Here is a 23563-nt window from a genome sequence, read left to right on the forward strand (position 1 = left end):
TCAAAGGCTTATTGATGTTATGCTACTTAAAGGACTTATTCCGGCCAATTTAAATATGTATGACGATAAAAATATTATAAAAGCTACTAAAATATATGTCCGAGATCTCCATGATGATACCTCATCTACAATCAAAGCTGACCTGTTCATATGGAGGCCACAATGGAGTCAAAATAATATTCCAAAACCGAATTCAACTCTTGATTCACTCTCTCATCGAACCAATCTTCGACCTAACATTAAAATACTTTCACAATTATTCGCCACGTTACCAGTTACCTCTTTCATTCCGGAAAGTACTTTTTCAGCACTTAATCGCTTAAAAATTTTTTTAAGAAGCACTATCTCGGAAAACAGACTGAATGGGTTAGCTATGGCTAATATAAATAAAAAAGAGCAATTCGATGAAAGTGAAATAATAACTGAATTTGCCAGAAATTCGCCTAAGAGGATGCAGCTGTCAGAGTGGAGCAAGTGACTGAATACTGAAACCAAAATTATGATTATTATTATTATAAATTATATATTAATAAATATTTTTAAAACTATACTAAAATGCTTGAATTACGTTTAGAAACTGGTGGTAGATGGTGGGAAGGGGTTAAGGGTAAATTCTCATATCCTCTCTTACCTTACTTATCCAAAAAAGTGGTTAGCCCCCCCATTTAAAAATCCTGGCTACGCCACTAGGTTTAAACCCCCCTCCCGAAATAAATGGATGGTTAATTTCAAACGTAGTTATTATACCTTATGTACCTTAAAAAAATTAATTGTTCAAAATACGATTAAAATTTAATAGAAAAAAAATTAAAAAAAAAAATTAAAAAAATTGTTAAGAAAAGTGAATCTGTAATAATTTGAAATTTTCTTAACGTTCTAAAAGCAGTGCTCAATTTGTGGAGGGACGCAGGGGGACGGAGTACCCCAACTAATTTTCAGAAATTTTAGCGTCTCCCTACTATTATTACGCTATAATCATAACGCTCATCCAGTTTTGGGGACGTTCTTTTTTTTACAATAAATAGAGTCCCCCTTTTTTAATTTTTCCAAGTCGAGCACTGTTTAAAAAGTATTGGTACTTTAAACTCAAATTTTTGAAATTCCATGATGGCAATACTTAGTAAAAATAATGCATGTTTGTAAGTTGCTTATTATCAGTAGGTAAAAATTTGAACGAATAAACAATTTATCTGGTCCGTTATTTATGTTAATGAAATAATTATGTTATTATAATCAGTATAGGTTACATTTTCAGTAATACAATATACGATTGTATGAAAAAGTAAATATAATGTAAATAAGAGTCATATACTTATGGATACTAAATAGTAAATCCAGATTTAAAACGACTAATTATGATTTTTTACTTATACCATAGTCTGTCAATGTAATATTATAGAAATGTTCTGAAGTGTGCATTTTTGGACCATATGTGAGGTTAATATTTTGGCAATCATTTCTAAATCCCTACGGGTCTGCTGCTTTAAGCAATTATTATATTATGTTGCAGTTAATATACAGGGAACATATGAGTCAGTTCGACTGAGCACGTGTGCAATGGTAGTGTCCGATGTGTGTTTTTAAATAAGTAAAGGTTCAGCAATGATTTACTGCCAAACAGTTTTGAACACATTCCTTCACAATTGCTGTACTATTCTGTCGGTCAACTGTATTTCTAACCAGTAAATTTTACTTATATTAGTGATAGGCATATCCGGATTTAAAAAATCTGAATTATTCGGATTTGTCAAATCCGGATTTAAGAAATTCGGATTTCATGGATTATCCAAACTATCCGGATTATTCAATTCAATTTTGCTGTTCAATTACTCATTGTTATATTTACATAAATTTAACTTATCTTCAGAAAATCTTATTCAATAATCATTCTAAGGTTATGCAATTAAGATAATTTAATTGGGTATTCAGTCATGATATCACTGTAAGTCATAGAGGTATAAAGTAAAGAAAGTAAAGGTATAAACAATTTAGTAAATTATAATATTGGTAACTAATAATAAATTGTAAAAACTGTTGAAATCATGATAAGTAAGTTGAAATTCATAAAATATAATATTAATTTTTTGTTACAATAAAATAAATTAATTTATTTTACTAGAAATTAAAAATAGTTATAAGTTATATAAAAAGCAAATTCATAAATCTGAATGATCCGGATACTTCGGCAAATTCGGATAAGAATTTGATTCAAATCCTAATTGGAATATCCGGATATCCGGATAATTCAGATATTCGGATTTCATGCCCATCCCTAACTTGTATAGGTACCATAAAATCTAAGAAATATGAAATATGTCTTATACCGAGAAAGATCAAAAGTAAAATATAAGTATGATGTATAACAGTGCCTTACCGCCGTTACACCGTACATTACTTTGTTAAAAAATATTTAATTAATTACAAGGTATTTATTGATTTCTTATCTAATGTTTACAATAATTATACCCTATTTTTATTTGCTATACAATACGATTAAAGATAATCGACACACGAAATATAAACATTTGTTAGTAAAACACAGATAGTCCGTCGATAATCGTAAAATTAAATAATCAGACACGTTATATTTATATCAATCGAGACACATTAATTGATGTTTTTTCATCGAATAAAAATGTTTTTAGTGTGATTTTGTGTGATTAGTGTGATGTTGAGGGTATTTTCATCCTTAATTTTATTCGCTTATACGATTTTTTTTTTTATATAAATATAGATTTTCAGCGAATTGATATCTGGGCCTGAATTACAATATATATCGCAGTGGAGGATGATAAGTAGTTGAAGGAAAATAAAAGTAAACCAATCATCTATGAAACAAGCGACCATAACAACTATACGTTTTCACGGTGGCGGGAACGCATATGAAAATGAAACTAAAGTCAGCCGCCTGAATAATAGCTCGCAATAGTACAGTAAATACAAAGGTGTAATGATCGGTACCTATGTTATGTATTCGATTCACCACAATTTCCGCACATTAAACCGTATTCGGGTTACATTCCGCGTGTATTACGCGTTATCATTATTATTATTATTGAAACGTAGGCGGTTAAAATCGGATCTCCGTACGGGTAGGTACATGTACAAAACGTAGTAATTCTATAGCGTCGCGCCAACACCCCCTATTTATAAGTGCGCAGTAATACGTACATCCCTGTCGGTCTTGCGATGTGTTATTATTATTACTATTATTATAATACTGCTCGCCGGCCGATGACGACGACACTCGTATGATAAACATACATGTATAAATATATTAGACGCATAGGCGTAGTCGTTCGACACCAGACCCGCAAGATATAATCGGTCAAATGACTACGTTAACCCCGCGTGTATAATGTGTAATTTGTTCGCCGACGTTTATGTATAATGTGCTATTCGTGAAATCCTCCTTCCTTCGTATACGCATGTATTATGTATTATATACGTATACACGTTGGTGTTGACCATCATTAAATTTAAAAAGCATAATAGTATTTATTATTATTGTTTACGACGTTAAAAAATACATCGCGGAGCTCAAACAAGGTATGTATTATAAATATTATAATAATGCGATGTGCCGTGGATATAGTGCAAGTGCGGTTAAACGACATATGAATACACGCGCAATGCATGTACATTATACGTACATATAATACCTGCATGTGTGTAGGTACCGGAGTCGCACCTCCTTCTATTGCCCGGCCACGACCACGAGCAATACAAACGGGTAATAACAGTGATTTTTCTGTTATTTGAATCGGTTCCACCTTCAATTTCCCGAATTAATATTACCATTACCTATGATTATTGTTATATATAAAAAAAAATATATATAAAAATCGTTTCCAAAGAAAAAAATACCCGATGGATACGTACATTATAAGTAAAATAACCAAAAACTCTGCCCGAGGGACATCCGTCTGCGCATGTAATATGTAATATGTATAAACGTGTAGTTAAAATATTATCGCGACTTGGAGATATTTAAATGCTATGGATAGCGCAACATCTATCTTATGATGATCATCATACTCGTTGTAAGAACAACAGCTAAAAAAATAATAATAATAAAAAAGTATATAGATAGATCGTCGATATGGGAATCAAAATTGATATCTTTTTCCTTTACCACATTTATTACTGTTATTTTCGAATGTTTCTTCCTTTTTTTATTTTTAATGTCAGGTTACAAGCGGCAGAGATAAAGTTCTCTGATCATTTTATTGGCGTCAGACGTTCAGTTTTGTGAGTAATAACTGGTCAATTTCATTTTTTTTTTTAACAGCCTTCCTCGACTGGGTTTCCTGGGAAAATGTATTTGTGTTCCAGTTAATTTATATTTTTTTTTCAGTTATTTTGACATGTCTATACTTGAACGTTTTATGTTTCCGAAAATTTTGAACCTAACTACAAACATGTATACATACTCGTACATATATACATATATAGGAGTATATAAATATACTTATAGGAAAAATAATTAACAGTTGTCTTTTATTGTGCCGTCATTATAATTGTAGTATATATATATATATATATATATATATGTGTATTATTATTTATTAGTTTGAAAATAGGTGTATGAAACAAATATTTAGCATATAACACATACGGTAAACATTATATACTAGTACAGATTTGGAATACTAGAGGGTAATAATTATTCTACCATAAATATATACCTGATTATTGATGTAGACTGCAGTATTGTACAATTCAGTGTCAATTTATCACTCAGTTTTTGTTGTTATAACTTACGACGAGATAAAAATTACTTCCCAATGAATTTAATTTCAAGATTTAATATTTCTTCAATTATTTATACACTCGGCTATATGCGTTTAAAAATATCACAAATTCCCACGATATAGATAATATATTTGAACCCTAAATGTATTGGACCCTATAATTTCGATAGGGATTTTTTCAGTCATTTCGGTCACTTTTGTGGCATCGTACCTTTGACCTTTATCGATGGTAAAATAATCTAAAAATATTTAGTAAAAATATTTTGCAGTAAATTTATATATTTTTTTTATTTGTGGTTTATATTTCCGTTGTAAGCTTGAGTAAAAAAATAAAAAAAATAAAAACTTAATCAGAAATATGTTAACTTAAGAAATTTGAATAAAACCTTTTTTTAAAATTATTTTTCTGGACAACTGAATGGACATTCGAATCATCATAGTTTTTTTATATCCTGATGAGTTTGTGGATAAGCCGAAAGTTTAAGCAAATAAATATTTTTAAATAATTGGTGCGCGTTTAGTTAGATTATTCCTATGAACCGATGTATACGCGTTGATAAATTTTTTCATTTATATCGCGCTTAAAATTTACCGTCGATATCGAAATGGATGAATTAGATTGTACTATTATTGTTTAATAATTCTCTATGATAATACACATTGGTTTTCCATCAAAATGTCCATCAGTAATCAACGTGTTACCGTACTATGTACGCGTTGACTTGAAAATCAAATATCTTAAAAATCTTAATAACGCTGAACATTATTATTATTATTATTGTTATTGCATGTGCATTTAGCACATGTTTCTTACCTACGCTTGCATACACGTATCACGAGAAATATGACACGCTTAAGATTTAACGAACGTTATTATTATAAAATATAGGTTTGCACCTGCGATCGCCCGCGCAGCATTTCCTCTGTGCGGGGACACAGATACATACGTTTTATTGTCGTACGATGACGACGATTTGATAACGCGCGTTATGAATGAAACGGACGCGCGTTTGCCGTCGGAAAACCTTACGGACACTGCGGTACATGCGGTACAAAAGTAACCCCTGCGCGAGCGGAATCGCCTTTTACGCGTTGGAATAAAACACGCGGTCAATTCTCGCGGAAAAAGTGTCGGCGGCGTCGGTACCCCGTAAGCGTTTCAATATAACGTCATACGTATAAAGACATCATCGGCGGCTCCTTTGTGCGACGACACAACTCTGTGCCGACGTTCTTAGTATGTACAATAATATTATTATTATTATTATTATTATTGTGGTGCGAACAATACTAGGAAAAACGGTGGTGGTGAAAATGCGATTTCAAAGGGGTTGTCTTGGTTCAGCTTATACAGAGCGATCTAAATAAATATTATAATACGTTTATTTGAACAGACACGTGTGTGTGTGTGTGTTTGTATAATGTATATAAATGGGCGTATGCAGATATTGAGGACTTGAATTGCAAGTATACAATACGTGGAGTTTTTAAAAATAAACAAATATATTTCTAAAACCGGGTGTCTGGATATTCTACTTAGAGTTCTTACTTATAGTATCATCCTTTAACGAATATTATGCAATGTGCTAGATATTGCATAATATTCCTTAAAGGGCTTAGGTCTGTTTATAATTTCACTATCAAATGCATAACTGATGTAACTGCGAGCGGTCTTAAAAACATCGTGTAGACATTTCATATGGTAGGTATAACATATTAGACTTAGTTTATACAGATTATAGGTTTATCTGAGAATATCTTGACAGTAAGAATCATATACATGAAGTCTCTTTTGTGGTTGAACAACATAAAAAATTGAATCATATTCACGCGATCAACATTGAAATACATTAATATATTGAAAATGTATTTCATATACTTCATAAGGGGTAATGCAGGAACTGGACAGGAATTGTTATAATGTCCAATGCTAAAATAGTTAGTGAATTCATATATTATTTGCAGGACAACAGAGTACCACGTATATCATATGATTTAAGCATAAGACATTGTAAAACACGACTATTGTAATCTGTATAGCATATGGAGCGAGTTTTATTCGAGAAAGATTGAATTTGTGTGAAATGAAAGTTTTGTTCATCATCACAAAGTCAATTCGACGTCCAAAGCTAAAATCAACGTTCACGTTTCAACATATTTTATTATATTTTTATCGTATATTTATTACGATCGGTTAATTTTATTTAAAGGTACTACGTTTATTTGTACTATATTGTTTGGATTCCATGGCCGCGAAAGTCTCTAATCGACCTCTGTACGCTCGGTAAACACGCAGCGTTGTGAACCTATTTTCTCTGCACGTACAATCAATAATGTTACGCCTACGTGTGTTCGACTGTCGCCTGTTTTCCATACACGGATAGAAATGCGCACGGCGATGAACCAGAATCGTAACCAGGGTGAGGTGAGCGAGACACTTGCCTTGGGCGCCTGAAGCTGGGGGAGCGCAAAAATATTAAATAATTAACTTATTTTAAGAAATGTTATTTCTTGTTTTGCTAGAAACCTTATTACAATTTTTCAGATTTTTCCGAATCGTATTATACATATTAAAAGCTGTGAGCGTGACAACCCTACAACCTAGGGGGCACATTGCTTCAGTTCTGCCTCAGGATAAAAAATGGCTTGGTACGGCTCTGCGACGAACGACGAGCGCATGAACATAAATCGCGGTTTACACGCACGTCAACTGCCCCGCGGAGCTCTTTGGACTGCAGTAGAAACGTACGAACGCTTTTGTGTGTACACGTTGTATACGTGCAGCAGACGTATCTCAATCGTTCTGTATGCGCGATATTATGTATTATATCGATGGGCCCGGTATAAATTATCGGGCGAACCGTTGACAGATCCGGTCCGGGGTGCCCGGGCGAAGAACGTTTGGTGTGTCATTGTGCGACGCCGCAGCCGTCCGTTGAAAGGGACCGCCGAAGAATAAAAGCGAGTTTCTCACACGGCGTCGCCGTCACCGCCGCGACCGCTGCCGATGTGGCACTGTACAAGGACCAAGGAGAGAAGAGGAGAGAGATGGAAAGAGAGAAAAAATAAAGACTTGGCGAATATGGTTACACGCGGTAGCCTTTTATTGTCCGTTTCGGTTATGATTTTCCCCCTCGTCGAATATAATATAATGTGTCTCGAAGATGTTACATTACGTATAGGTGTGTGTATACCATATATATGTATACCATATATTCGCTATTGCTAACGTTTCGCCCAATAACAAGTGTAACCCACTGCTGTAACAATCTCCATACCATTACCCAGTACAATACACCGTTTGTTCAACCAATTTGTTCCGATTTATAGGTCCATAAACGTATATAATATATATCGTACATGAAACGCAGTCCGGTAAGGTTAACGACAGTTCGGTAACGATTATGATCGAGCAAATTGCAATGTACAGGCGTGTACTTAAATAGTTCGTCGAGTTCGTTCACGACTCGAGGACTTGCTTAAATTGTGAGCGGATTGACACACTTCGTGCATTTGAAGCGAATATTTATGTATAATAATTATTACAAATTATTATAAGTATTAGTTACATAGTTATACAAAAAAATATATATATATAAAGTGTAGTAAACATATGCTGTTCGGACAGGAATAATATGAAATTGATAAAGTTACATTTAACGTGTTTATACGTTTTACTTTTAATAGAAATAAAATAAAAATTCTCTGTATTATAACATTGGCTATTAGTAGGGTCTGGAACTTGATGACCTAAAAATCTTTCAAAAATTCACAACAAAAATGTTAAAATTACTAGAAAACAACCAAAAATTACTTAAAAAGTTACCATAAAAATACCAACATTGACTTTATCAATGACTTAACATTTTTAAAAATTTACATTTTATAAAATGCATGTACATAAATCGTGATTATTAATTACATTTTTTATACATTATATATGTTTTTATTACTCAAACCATTTAGATTTAATTTACTTAAATACTTTTAAACAATAATTTTATTACATGAACATATTATATTACACTAAACAATTAAAGTGTGTTTAATATTTTCAAATAAAAAAGATTGGCGATTGTCCGATATTAAAGTTTTGTAGGTTGAAAAACTTCTTTCGACTTCCACAGATGTAATTAGTGAATATTTAAAAAAAAGTGATGTCATCTGCATTCAAATGATTTGACAATCCTCCTTTTGTTATTTTTGTACTTCCAATTTTTTTTAAATAATCTGCATTGTTTTATAACCACTATTTTTTTTTTCTAAAACGGTTCAAAATTTTTGTTGAATTTCGCGCTCAAATATTTCGTGCTAATTGAATTTTATTTTTTTCTTTTACTACTGATATAGAATCGGCATGACATATTTTTGAAGATTCTAATTGTGTGATTGAATTTGGTAGCGATCCAAATTTTGATTTGATATAAACTAAATTAAATTCTAAATCTGGATCAACGATCAAATCAATTACTTTTTCAATGGAAGTTACATCATTTTTATCCAATTTCATGATTATATTTTTTGCTGTACTGTTAACAATGTTCCCCACTTAGTTAGGACAGATTGTGGGGAGTGATAGAATATTGGGTGCATGCTCTTTAACATAAATATTTGCACTCTCGAAGGAGTCTTAAAAATATTTTTTTACAGTTTGAAATACGTTGATTGACTTTTGGGAATATTTTTCCGATTTCTTCCGTTACCTTATGTAAGGCATGAGTCAAGCATGTTACACGTTCCATCTTCGAATAAAATACAGTAATAACTTTACCTGTTTTGACCATATAAGATGCAGAATCATTCAATAAAAACAGTATTTTATCGTGTTTAATACCATTAGGCCAAATAATTTGAAGGGATCTATCAAACAGTTTTGATATTGTACTATTTACTAATTTACCTTTTATAAGACTTCTGCATTTATAAGGAAATTTTTCCCGAGGCCATTCAACTCTAAAGTTCCCACAACAACATTCGCTACATAGTGCCATTCAATATTCGTAGTTTCATCTAAAGTTACCCAAATGTTCTTATTTTATACGTAAAATATAATTTTCTCAATAGTGTCTATGTAGCATTGAAAACATATATTTTTCTCAAAGTGGAGAAAATTAAATAAAAATAAAAATAAAAAATTCATCGTTAATTATTTTATTCCTATATTTCTCCAGAAAATTTTTAGATACTTCGCCTCGTTCTGTAATTTTTGTATTGAAATATTTGCAGATAATAATGCATGACACAAATCATGACTAAAAGATGATTTCTTAGATGGTTCGGTAATTAAACGTTGAAACTTACTTTTACTTAGTTCTTGTTGTATCTTTTTCAGTTTAACTCCATTAACGTGTTTATTACGCGAAGTATGCTGCTCGATGGTAATTTTTATCGGTCACCACTTTTACTTCGCAAATTTTGCAAAATAATACAATACTGTCGCGTATTGCGTAGTCACATAATATAAAAACACACATTATAAGAGGTTCTCATGAACATCGAAACTGGGCGTGTGAATAAGTTAAATCGTTCACATGGTTATCTGTTTAAATAAGAATATGAATATTGGAGTCACAGATACGTGGGTGGTTGACCACATCCTGTATCCCTGCATCAGTAATTATGTAATACACACACATGCAAAATCAATAAGAAATTATCATATTTTATTATCATTAACGCACACACACACTCACAATTTATAGGAATTATCTTATTTTATTATCTTATTCATTTACACACACACACACTTGGGATTTTACACACACACATACAATATCACATATAAAAGGGACCCGAAAACAAGGGCAAATCAGACGAGTCTTGTCTATGCTGCACTGAGCACCTTCACGTCAGTGTATGTTATGGTCTGGACTTAGAAATATTTCCAATTATTTTATAAGTTACAATTGTTAGGACTTAAATAATTTCTATCACTAGAATATTTACAAAATTGTAGTTAGAATAATTTTTATAAGTTAAATAAATTTAATTATTTTAAAAAGAAGTCTTAATTATTCCTGACTACACTTCCACACAAGCGTTGACTGAGACGTTGTAACTGAATTAACGGATCAAACGGTTGGCACGTAACAATACCTGTTTTGTCAATGGGTTCCTTCTCGTAAGGTTGACCCTCTTGACGATTGCGTGTACCCGTACTACCCAGAGGAATTTAACACTATTTGTGGTATATGTGATATATCAGGTGACCATGTAATAATATATAAAGAAATCAAGAAAAATACAGTATTGTTGACGGGCCGTAAGCACCGCCGTACTATTAAATAAAATAATAAAGAATCACAATAATATGATAAATTGAACAATTAATGGGACGGGCGCCCAGGGGGGGGTAATACAAATATTAATAAATATGGATATATATAATATAATACATACATGAACGCCTCAAAAAACCGGCAATAATAATAACAATAATATTTATATGAGACCTGACCCGCGACGACGACGACAGCTTCCTCGATCTCCACGTGCACCAACCAACACGGGAGCAGCAACAGTCAGCACCACGACCACGATGCCCGGACACGACCACGTGAAGAAGCCGGGGACGACGACGTGGACACGACAAAATACAGCCACAACCGTCAGGTTGCAATGCGACGACGTGTCGGCAAAACAGCCAAGAGCTACCAACCAGGTCAAACGACCCAACCGCAAGTGACACACGTATATGTGTGCAGAAGAAAAACCGCCGTCACTGCAAACGTCGTGCGGTGTGAATCGGACGGCAGTCACCACCAAACAGACACAACGGCCAAAAGCTCGCGACAGTGAACAGGTCGACGACCGGACGCACAGGCACGGCGATCGAAACGCGCAGCTTATCTTTATTGCAATCCACTATCGCAGTCACACGGCGGACGGTCGTTATTCGGCGGCCTTATAACTTTTATACAATACCATCGGTTGAAAAACTTTTCTACCAAAATGATTTATAAATGAATTCAATCGAGTATTATCCGATAACTTGTATTTAGACATTTTTATACAATAAATTAAATATATAAATCAAAGAGTCACATCAGTCGAGATATTAAAATTAACACGACCGACTTTCGCATTCACAATGCCACAATGCCATAAAACGTCAATCACAATATGGCGAATCAGTAAAATTTTCTGAGATAATTACGATAATGTAAGGGATACAGCACTTCAAAAAAACACATGTGTGCGACGGGCTTAAAATCGTATCTGCTTACAGTTTATTAAATAATCATAGATCGCAATAACAAATGACAAAGATAATGAACGTTGATAATGGACACTGAATGTGTTACAATAAAGTGTATCTTTCAACAAAAAAAATGCAAATATATGTAAAAAAAAATATAAAAATTAATAAAATGCACCAAAAATACTAAAAAATGACCGTACAGCATACAATTCCCTAAAAATGCAAAAAATGCAAAGTAAAAATTATGCCATTAAATTCTATATTTAATGTGAATCAAATTTCTGTAAAGACGAGCCTCGAATACATTAGAAAAAAAATGCAAATGCATCAAGTTCCGGGTCCTAGTTATTAGTAATAACAACTTATTATATTTTAAAAATATATGTTTTAAGGTTTGCTTTTATTTCAATAAAATTACTAGCTTATGTGTAATATACATTTTAAATGCTAATATATTAAACGATGTACGTTAATCGATTTTAAAATGAAAACAGGTTGAAAAGGTTTTAAAAATTTATATTATCTTCTTGTATACCTAAATAAAAAAAAAATACTATAGTAAACAAAACAGGGAGTTATAAAATATATTTTTGGTCTTGACCATAAACCATAGATAATTAAATGTACGTTCAACATTTACTATTTACTTCGTGTATATATTACATTGCCTTATGAGTACGTGGAAACGATAAAAATATAATATATACCTACCTAGCTCAAGTATTTTGTACATATACACGTATATAGTAAAGTACACCATGTATAGTATTTGCGAAGAGTTTAAGCGGCACTGCTGCGAAACCTTGTGTGTAAAAATTTGCCGAAATAATGTCTACAACAATCTTAATGTCATCTTGGGTCCACACCCTGGGCGGTCACAAATTAGTTATGGTCCATTACAATACTCCAAGACCAACCGCATTGAACATAATATAACTAATATACGAGATTTAATACGTGTATAATAGTAGCGATGAAGACAATTCATTTTCGACGTATTACACACAACGGGTGTCGTTGACGGGTATGTATACATATATGTACGATGCAGGCTCATAGTAGGCAATAAAACAGTCTTTTACCAAACTCTTGTAAATTACAAACGTACAAAAAAAAAAAAAAGAGAGAAATAAAAAAATCAACCAATAAAACGTGTCAAGTGTAATAAAATTTAATTATGTTATACGCTCATTAATTACTTTCAAATTACCGTGATATTATGCACACGGTTTCTAGTTTTCTACAGCAGTTATACATCAATAATGATGCATATCATTATGTCCAATTAAATTTAAGTGATTTAAAAATGTAAACAAAACGAGATTTATACTTCCAGAACGTTATTTGTCGAATTGTGGGTATATCGTTTAATATTTAACTAATATGATATCAATATATTCCATCGAATTCAATGACTCTAAGATATTTCAAAGTGGTTATGATAGTTTTCAAATCATTATAAAAGTTGGCGATAATCGAACAAAAATAATTAAATATTTTCTTGTTTAACAGTTTATATTTTTAAAAGAAATGTTTAACATCAAGTGATTCTGTCTAAAAAGTTTGAAAATTTCAAACGTATTTCGAGAAAATAAAAACCGTTAGCTCGTCATGGCTACGCCGATCATAAGCTACGAGTATAACATATTATTGAATGTACATGACAACTATTTTATTTCCTTTGATTTTGTTTTATATCTTCATAATAAAGTATTTAGATATAGATAATTAACTCCAGTGAACAAATAATTACATGGCATTATATTCAGTAGACATATAGAAAAATAACGAAACGACTATTCGTAAAATAATTTGTGCTATATATTGATACAGAACAAAATTGGATACAATTTGTTCGATTTAAATTAGAGTGTTTTCAATTAGATTTATCTTAAGGTTCGTGGACTAAGTATGATTTTTTTTTTTACAGTTTATATTGGCTCGCAAATTGTATTAGACATTTTTCTGGTGGCACCGATGACAATGTTCTCATTATGTTTTCGCAAAGTTGAACTAAATACTTCCCCCCCCCCCCAAGTTCCTTGACTTCATTAATTTATTTATTTTTCGGACATGGCAGGAGTATGAATGTTATATGTATAATAAAATTATAAAAAATTAAATAAAAATTAAAAATTATTAAATAGTTAATACTCGTAAATTAATATATAAATAAATTAATAAATAAATAAAAGCTTAACTTGGAGTATTGTTATATTTGTAAAGTACGAAAGGTTTCGAGTTAAAAATTCATTATCAAATGTTTACAAAGTTAGTAAAATTGCGACTGAATATGAAAAATTAATTAAATTAAATTTAATGTAATTAACAATGAATTTTTAACTCGAAACCGATCATACTTTACAAATATAATAATACTTCAAGCTAAGCTATTATTAATTTCTATAAATAAACTATTTGTTTATTTATTTATATGTTAAGTATATATTTGGAATCATTTTTTCTTCAACTGTTCTTCAATCATATAATATTGTTGAATTTTATATTTAGAATATACCATTGGCTCGGATGTACATAGTGTGTATTTTGATTGCACTAAATAATATCAATAGTTATTCTACGCTTACCATTGGATTCTTAATCTTTGGCAGACTTGGGTAAAATACTTTTTTAAAGTATTTAGAATAAATACTCGAATACTTACAAAAAATAGTATTTCGTAAATGTATTCAAATACTTTATACAAATTGTAATCCGAATACATTATTTAGAATACTTCTAGTTTTCATACTATAAAAATTATAGATGTCCACTTAACAGAAATATTTGAAATTATAGACTAAATATATGTTATTTTATTGTATTTTTATATTACATAACTGTTATAGTTTATGGTTTACAATAATAATAAATACCTGATATTAGCTTATACAAGATACGACGGAGAAGTAATAAAAGCATTTAAAAAAGAGATGATTTGACGGTATTCAAAATACTTTATTGAATACTTTCAAAAAAAAGTATTTAAAAAGTATTCGAAATATTTAAAAAGTATTTTGAATACAGTATTCCGAATATTGTATTCGGAATACTACCCAAGTCTGATCTTTGGAATACCTGACTAACCTTCCGAATTTCGTGTATTAATTTCGTATTGACAGCAAACGTATAATTATAAAAAGAAAAAACTTTCGGGGGAAGTCGGATATTACAGCTATTGTGTAGAAGTGGTACAAGACGATATAAATATTATCACGTGTACAACGAATAGAAAGCGAATTACGAACTGGCATGGAATTTATTAAAATTACGAGCACCTCGAGTATTTTGACGTGATCGAGTTTTTGTATACAATCTACGTTTCTTTTTAGTCTTTCGGTATAAAGTCTGTAATGTAACGTTACAACGATGCGGTTATTTGAGCAGCAAAAACATAGTTATCCGTACGTTATAAATTGGAAACAACTGTTTTTCTTTTTCTTTTTTTTTTTTTAATATAACGTCAAAGAATGGATTCGATGATTACATGTTTTTAAGACTGCGTACGCTGTTATTTGTGTGTGTGACTTTCTGTGTATCGACGAAAACGATGGGGATGGCGACGACGTCGGCGTGGACGCAGCACGTCGTACAATGTGTTTTAATAATATCGACGCTGCGCGCAGACGGGATGGGCGTCGATATCGTTACTGCAGCAGACGCTTGTACACGTGTCCGAAGTCTTGTAACAATAACGGCTAACGCGCACGGTTATTATTGTTAATGTTATCATTGTACGTATATACTTATGTGCACGTAAAAAATACACGTATAAAACATGATACGCGAAATGGACGTACGGCATCATAACCGCATCATATAACGCGCGAAAACGTTCCGATCGGTTCCGTTCGTGTACCGTTCGCGCGATCCGCGACGGACTTGTTATGCCGTTAGCGCAGGCGTGTCAAACTCAAAGTATCAAGCGGGTCAAATATATTGAATAGTTTTCTACGCGAGCCGATAATAGAAGTTTAACGAATAAATATTTTTATATTATTATACATGTATACATTTAAAAAACCATAAATAAAACTTACTCGATTATAGTTTGTCAAAATATAAGACATAATAACGTATACCAAACATCAGGCGCGTAATGGGTCAATTTTTCCTACCGGGAAACTGGATATAATTAGGGCCCACTTTATATAAATGAGTCTCATGTATCTATAACAATAGCCAGGTTGTCTACCCATTTCTTACACAAAACTATAAAATCACCATAAACCTAAATAATAAACCAAATCTACATTTTGATTTAAGTTTATAAAAATAAATATATACACAACAATATAAAAATAATTATTTAAATATTTTAAAACGTACATACGGTTATACTAAGTGTTGATTATTCTTCGTTTCACTTCCCATAAAAAAAAAAAATTATCTTTTTCAAAATTATCTAGATAATTTAGATCTTAGATAACCATTTTATTTAAAAAGATAGATAAAAAGATACTTCAAATTATAATTATCAAGATAAGATAAAAATATTAATGTTTTTATCTAGATAAAGCATCTAGATAAAATTATCTAGTTAATGTACAACACTGGTTATTTACTTTTTCTTATCAAATAAATCATGTTAATTCTCTTTTAACCATTTTATACAGTATATTATATTTCATTTCAAATAAAAATCAATTGAATTCCTTTGTGTTAAATGTTGACGACCATTGGAATGTAAATTTTTGCACATGAAAAAGCACTAATAATAAACTTAAAAGTCTTACTTTTAATAAAAATTATAATACTCAAAATAACTTAGGTACGTCAATAACGATGACACAAGATCAATTTATTTATTTTCGTGAAGATGTGTTTTTATGGTGACGGTACATAATTGTTATTTTAAGAGAGAACGGAAATGTTTGACGAGATCGGAAGAATCTTTTAAGACTATTATTTTAATATATATATCATTATCTTACTGTTTTTGTGTATTATTATAGGCGTTGAAAACGTTTGCAGAGCATCCAACCTTCCACGAAATTCTGGAAAAATTTCAAAACCTCCTCCCTTACTTAAAGGATCGTCGCTGTTGAATTACTTTCATCTCAAAAAAAAATTTCATCAGCCATTCAAAGTTTTCGTTACACTCGTAAGTGCTATACAAACGTAGAAATCGAAATGATAAACACAAAGGTTAAACGGTAATCGAAATTAAAACATAGACTCTCTAGGAATAACATTTTTGTCACACCTGTACCGAAAGTTTGGTTTTTGACCACGGTTGAAGCGTTGGAATGTCACATTTATCCGTCCAGCGGGGGGTAAGATGGGGATTCTATAGTGAAGGCAGGTAAAATGGAAATCCCAAAAAGTGCGGGGGGAGGGAAAATAGAAATCCCTATAATACCGAGTAGTAAAGTGGAAATTTCCAAGAGCGCTGGCCGCGTATTCCCAGCACAACCATAAACTTAAATGTATACCACGGTTCGTACAAAACATATACTTTCGGTTAAATCACAACCTCCTTGCACGACGCATAAACATTTAAACATATTTCGTTTTCACTGTTCCCCCACAAGTGCGTTGGACGTTACGGATAAATTTGTTTTGCGCGATAATTTGAATTAGAAAATGTGATCGTTCGCGCAAGTGTCACGTCGTCGTTCAAATTCGCTATTTCGCGTTAATCGGGGCACCCAAATAACGGTACCGGCGTGTGATGTTCGAGAATTTTCGATCGGCGCGTTATCGCGGTACGATTATCACCGGTCCATGGACGCCATTACTGCCGGGACTTTTTTCCGCCGACACTTTCTTTGCGAACGTCCGAATCGTCGTTTTTCCCGTGACATTGGCTGGGTGATTTTGTGGTTGTGGCATAGCACGGTGGAGTCGCCATCTCCGGGAACAATTTTGTGTGTTTGACGACTGTTCGAACCGTAACTGACCCGTGTCCGCGAAATTTTCTTTCGGTTATCGTCGTGCGCGGAAAAACCAGTTATTGTAAATCAAGACCGACGCCGCTAATCAACCGATTCTTCTGCCGGTTGAAGCGTTCGTCGCACGTGTGAACACGGTCGCGTGGGCATAACCACTCGAACGCCAAACCGTCCAAGGTATCTTCCGTTATATTTATTAAAAATATTATATTTATTTTTATACGATTTGTCTTGTTATATTATTACAACGCGTTTGGAGCATATGTGATTTTATTGTTATTTTTAGATTTATCATATTATTATTTTTTTTGTTTATATTACTGTGGCGCTTTTGGCCCATTTATCCCGGCATTTGTTATAATTTCATTAATTATCCTTGTTAAGTGTTTTTTTTTTATTGCAAACGACGCGAGACGTCACACAATCGAATCAGTGATGGTTTGACTGTGAAGCGCGCAAACAAGCATAAATACGAAAGATGACAATCAGTACAGTAGTTGTAGTGAACCATTAACTTCACCATACATGATTAAAACGGCAAATGCTGTTTCACTAAATTTATTGCCTAAAAAATCAAAAAAATAAAGATATATAATGGCTTATGAGAAACTTTTAAAATCGAGATAAACAAATAAAACCAAATCGTTGTAGGAAAATGTGTTTCTTACAAATTTTCTACTGAAATTTAACCGTCAACTCTATGGTCAATTTATTCAATGCTTAATAGCATTAAATGTATGAAACATAATATTAACGTTAGTACTTATTTAAAATTACAAGTTTTTTTAAAGAGAAAATCAAGTGGATTAAAAGTAAAAATTCCAAAGTTTTGACTTCAACCGATATAAAAAATTCATCGACGAAGCTCCTGATAATCAATATTTAGTTAAAAGGTAGGTGAGATAAAATTATTTTGTATATATTGGCTATTCATTCTCTGTTCATTTATTACGATATGTAGTATTCATTAGTGAAATATATATTACACATTAGACTTCTTTACTTAAAAACAAATTGTTTACGATAATTTACTATTAAAGGGGAGTTATATGATATTTTTAAGAAATACATGGATTTAACGTCAGATAGATTTTTTTTAAGTTATAAAAACGGTTAATGCATCAAGGTTATTGGAAAAAACAAAATTAGAAATATGCCTAAAGAAATTGCAATATATTTAAATTTAGTGTATTCCTGAGCTGATACAGGTCATTTTTTCCGCCGAACTTCAGCAACATTACTTACCAATTCTGCTGGTGATGTTATAACTAGTGATGGGAATAATCAAATGGAATAATGGAATCGTTCAATTATTATTTTTCGATTATCAAAACATAATACGGATTTTCCCGGTATCCCGGTGGACCAGTACGCGCCTGCCAAATATAACAATTTTTAAGGGTTTAAGATAGTTAAGACTTAAAATTAATCTTTTATAATTTTTTTACCATTCATTTTTTATTTTGTCGATTAATATTGGTATCCGCAGGCCGCGCGTTTGACATGCCTGCGTTAGCGTGATCAACACCGATTAAGCGTTGACTTTGCTGTTTTGTTTTGCTCACACAAAGGGTATCTTTGTTGATAATAAACATTATCGGTTTTCGAATGGACCCGACAGTGTTCACGTGTTTGTTTTGTCGTTTGTTTGAATTGATTCATATTGTTCGTATTGTCAAGCACTATTGAACAAGCAATCGTTTTAGTCGTGATCAAGACAATGTTTTTAAATCACACTTGATTTCTTATATTTTTTTTTATTACCATCATCATAACTTTTTATACGTTTACCCAAGGAACAGAAAATATCTTAAATATAGATCTCGTGCAATCCCGTTATGGACAGTTAGGCTTCTCCGATAGGAAACTGGTGTAGTGATGGACATATTTTCTGTGACCTGATATTTACACCTTGTGTACGCAAGTAATTACTGAAACTGCAGATGAGTTGTTGAGTTGTCGAGAGGGGGGGGGGGACATTAAGACTATTTTGCCCCGGGCCCCAAACATTTGGTGGCTACAACATCCATTGCTTTTTTTTGTTAACCCCATAACCCTGATTCGCCACTGTATAGGCCCCATGCTTTAAGTTGCTCCAAACCCCACTAAACTTAACGACACTACTTACCTACGGCTAAAATATTGTCAGGGCCGAATTTGCCGGTCTCCGACACCGGAAACGACACATCGGAACGACTGCAACTCACCCATAGCCGCATTAGCTTTACTACTAAAATGTTCGGACCAAAAAAAAAAAACCCGTTTTGTTTTAATGGCATTTGAAACGGACCTTTTAAATAATAATTTAAATAATGCTGGTACGACCGGACGCACATGTCGACGTAACAGTGTTGCCGGCAGGTCTGCAGCATCGTGTGCGCATTGCGTGCGCGTATATTGTCACGAGGTTTATTATTGTTTGCTTGCCCGGCGTATAAACAATATTTATGCTCATATATATATCTGTCGGGTGAACGTGCGCGTGGGGAACGGAAATTTTGACAAAAAGAAAAAAAAAACCCACAAACGCCCATAATATACGAAATGAATATTATTTTTGCAGCGTGCGCGTTTATTATGATTTTTCTAGCGCTGCACCTCGCGGGGACCGCGTGCGCTCCTTTTGTCCTCCATATGTGCGCGCGTGTGTACGGGCGCGCCTATGTGTGTACATAATATAGAAAAATCCCTTTAATCACATTACGGGGACACGGTACGACGTATTATATACGTATGCGAATGCACGCGCGCATGTGTGTGTGTGTGTGCGTGTGTATATAGGAAAATAATGGAGGGTTCCGCACCGGTTCACGGAGAACGGCCCCTGTCCGCCCTGGGGGACGGCGTGGACTCCTCCCTCAGATTTCCATAAAACGATACACGCACGCACGCACGCACGCGCGAATCGCCGCACAAATGGGGCCTGCCGTATATTTATGTACATGTATACGCCGTACGGTTATAAAAAAAACATTATATCGGCTTATTACGCATTCACGCTGTAGTCGGCACCGCGACCGGCACGTCTGTTGCGCAGGACCACCAGGTGTCGAGGAGCACGAGCTCCTACGATTATAATTATCGTGAAACGGCGTCATGTTTGTTATCCGCGAATCGAATGTTATCGCCAACCGTTATTTTACCCCGACGACGCTTTTAAACGCTATTTTTAAGTATAAATTGGTATTGTCTTAAGAAAATATAAGTACTCGAAACACGTATACGACAAATAGGCAATATAGTTAGCAATTTAACGTGTTTTAACAACGCGGCAGTGTTTCGCCATAGCAAATCAAAACACGTCACTTGATCGAACCGTTATACTCTTAACGCTTGTAAAGTTGAATTTCCTGATTTACCGTTATATGTTTCAGGTAGTCGCGTTTCATATCCAACGCCTCGTACACCTATTTTGAAAAGTATAAATTGCACAAAAGTTCGCAGATCAGAGACTATGATTTATCGGTAAATCACTTTACGTGAACATGGGGTAGATCCGTAATCGGTAAAAGTTTTAAGTCCTTTAAACGAAAACATATAAGGACGCAATGACGGTGTAATAATGTATCAATATAAAACTATTGTACAATCTTAAATGCAACAAAGATATTAATCTGGATTAACTTAGTTTATGTTATAACATAATTTTGATTTATTTAAAATGTTAATAAAATATAAATCCAATATTCCAATTGCTAATTAACATTTAAATTAAAATTCTTACCTTCTTTTATTTTGTCATACATCATTTTTGTAGAAAATAAATAGTCTATGGATAAAACCAAGTTTTGGAAGCTTATCAGCTTTTTTAAGCTTGATGCTAGGTTAGCTTGGTAAATTATAAATTATTAAAAATAATAGAATATTGTATTATTCTTCTACTAAATAATAACTATAGTTAATTTTAATAGTTATATTATAATATAATATTTTTGTTAACTTTTTTTGAAAATTTGAAATTATTATGATTATTTATATCATTATACTTTTGTATGTTGCTTAATTATTTGGAGGTGCCTTAATTTGTCTATATTTTACACCGATTAACTGGAGTTGGTACAATGAAACGTAGAACTTATTTTCTACATTTTCAAATGTACAATAAATCATTTTGGCCTAACAATTTTGGAAAAAAAGTACATTACAAGAAAATATTTTTTTCTATATTTATTTCCAATAAATTTTTTAAAGATAACTTTTCACTGATCGAAGTATATTAAAATCGTTTATACATTTTACGGTACTCGTCTAATATGCTACCTACCCATAAAATGGTATCTACCAAAACACTGTATGCGTGTAGTATGCTACCTACCATAGTTATTTTTATTTTATTTCATTTTATTACAGGAAAGTACATTTGAGTCATTAAGATAAATAACATATTATAGCAGTTGTACAAAACTATATCTTAATAGCCATTATGATATCTGATCCACCAAGACTCATGATAACTTACTGTTAGATATATTATTTTAGTCTATATTGTATCTGTGTTGTGTTCGTGTAAGTATCCTATTCGTTACGAGTTTTACTTTTTATTATAAAATGAATAAATCAATGCGCTATTTGTACGGGCATATAATATGTAATGAGAAAACATGTGTTAAATATCTTCAAGAGAGAAACTTTCTCCCAGAACTTGGTAGTTGTTTCAAATTAAAAGTTGGTATTATTTGTGGAGGTACGTTGAAAGAATGTCAAAAAAATAATCGTAAAAGAAACTCAAATGGTGATTTATTAAAAACTACTTATTTACGATGTCAAAAAAAAAGGTTGTCAAACTTATCACTCTTTAAGAAAAAAAAATCCTTTTTTTACATATTACGATAAAAATGGTAAAAGTAATAGTGGTTTAGCGTTAAATGAAATTGTTGAATTAGTATGGTATTGGGTGTATCAAATATCAGTTTCAATGACCGAAAAATTTACAACAAAAACTCGTAATACAATTGTAGATTGGAATAATTTATGTAGAGATGTAGCAGTTGCAATGTTTGATAAACGTAAGAAAATGGGTGGTCCAGGGAAAATTGTTCAAATTGACGAGTCACTATTTCAAGGCAAGCGTAAATATAATAGAGGACGATTGAGAAGTGGAGATATAATTCCAAATGTAGATGACAATGTATCAAGTGATGCTGACGATATTGATGATGATCGTTCGACTCAAAGAAATTATGGTACTCGCATTCAAGGTCCATGGATTTTTGGTATGTGTTGTAAAAATGTTGATGGGATTATTGAACGAAGATTTTTTAAAGTGGAAAAAAGAGATAAGGCAACTTTATTACCAATAATACAAAATGAAATAGAACTAGGATCAATTATTTATTCAGATCAATGGCGAGCATATAGTACCTTAAAAGATATAGGTTATCATCACGAAACCGTCAATCATTCCGAGTTTTTTGTTGATCCTACAACGGGCGCCCAAACAAACAATCGAGTGTATATGGAGACATGTTAAAACTAAATACGGAATTAAAACCCGAGGAGCGACAGATTTGTTAAACCAACAATTAATAGAAGAATGGTGGCGGTCCGTTAATACCCAACACGATTTATTAGAAGTTTTCTGGAATGATATAAAAATAGTATATGATGTATAATAATGTACAATGACGAATTGAAATATTATAAAAAAATAGTATATAATGTATAATAATATATTATGACGTATTGAAATATTATGAAGTACTTGACAACGGTAA

General features: G+C 32.4%; 1 long non-coding RNA gene and 1 pseudogene across 1 annotated transcript; one reads left to right on the forward strand and one right to left on the reverse strand.

Annotated features, from left to right (window-relative positions):
• Positions 1-3670: 3670 nt before the first annotated feature.
• On the reverse strand, positions 3671-4287 carry LOC112683981. Its single transcript, XR_003148639.1, has 3 exons — positions 4136-4287; positions 3883-4056; positions 3671-3804 (listed from the first exon to the last, which is right to left on the reverse strand). It is a non-coding gene; the product is annotated as an uncharacterized LOC112683981 (long non-coding RNA).
• An 18110-nt stretch (positions 4288-22397) lies between these two features.
• LOC112683986 lies at positions 22398-23319 on the forward strand (annotated as a pseudogene).
• The last annotated feature ends 244 nt before the right edge of the window (positions 23320-23563 follow it).

The sequence above is a fragment of the Sipha flava genome, unplaced genomic scaffold, assembly GCF_003268045.1.
Source record: "Sipha flava isolate LNK unplaced genomic scaffold, YSA_version1 238_pilon_pilon, whole genome shotgun sequence".
In the NCBI taxonomy this organism is placed as follows: domain Eukaryota; kingdom Metazoa; phylum Arthropoda; class Insecta; order Hemiptera; family Aphididae; genus Sipha; species Sipha flava.